Consider the following 940-nt stretch of genomic DNA (forward strand, 5'->3'; position numbering starts at 1 on the left):
ACTAAAAAGCCCTATAAGGCGATGCTCCAGAATGGCTGCAGTCAAATGACTGAAACAAATAAAATGACCTAAACGCACACACACACACACACACACACACACATATATATATATAGAAAGAGAGAGAGAGAGGGGGGAAAGAAAATGAAATAACGAAGATTCACATCCACTACAATTGTTTCGACGTATTCTGCACCTCTTGCTTATTGGTGAGATACTGTGAAATGAGTTATGTCGCATCACAAGTGCGGAATGCACCGCTTCAGGTGATGTTTTAGACAAGAATCTCAATATTTCTCAGCACCATTTCATATTTACATTATGCTTTTATGATGTAAAATATTGATCGGTCAGCGTCTCACTAGGAAGCTAAAGGTTCAGAGTGCGTCGCAACAACTGTAGTGATTTTGAATAATTAGTCACTTGAATTCTATTTTCTCATTCTGATTTAATTTTTCTATAAAGTCTACGGACTCCGAAGAATTCCTAATGTAAATCCGGTACACATCTAATGCAGTTTCTATTTACCATATAAAATATTGTTTAGTTACCAAAATTCTAATGTCAAAATTACAAAATAATGTAGGCAGCTATATGCAGTATAAAAGGCAGATTGAATCGTCCCAACGGTCACACAATTTTACAGACGAATCTAGTCTACACCACAGATCTAACATAATTTATTGGGTGGTTATCTCTCCTGTCGGTATAAGAAAATATGCTTCCTTCCAGCAGTTCTGAAGGTTCTAAGTTTTATTTCTAGCAAATTAGGTGCTACAAAACACCCTTAGTTACAAATAGTAAGAATTTTATAGTGTCTTAAATCGCTCCAATACACTGCAACGTTTGAACCTTTTGAATTTTTCTGAACTTATTTTGTACTTTCTGCTTTTTCATCTTGTCTTTTCTCACTCTGTTTTTTTTTTTTTTTTTTTTTTTT

The sequence above is a fragment of the Octopus bimaculoides genome, chromosome 7 (genome assembly GCF_001194135.2).
Source record: "Octopus bimaculoides isolate UCB-OBI-ISO-001 chromosome 7, ASM119413v2, whole genome shotgun sequence".
NCBI classification, from domain to species: domain Eukaryota; kingdom Metazoa; phylum Mollusca; class Cephalopoda; order Octopoda; family Octopodidae; genus Octopus; species Octopus bimaculoides.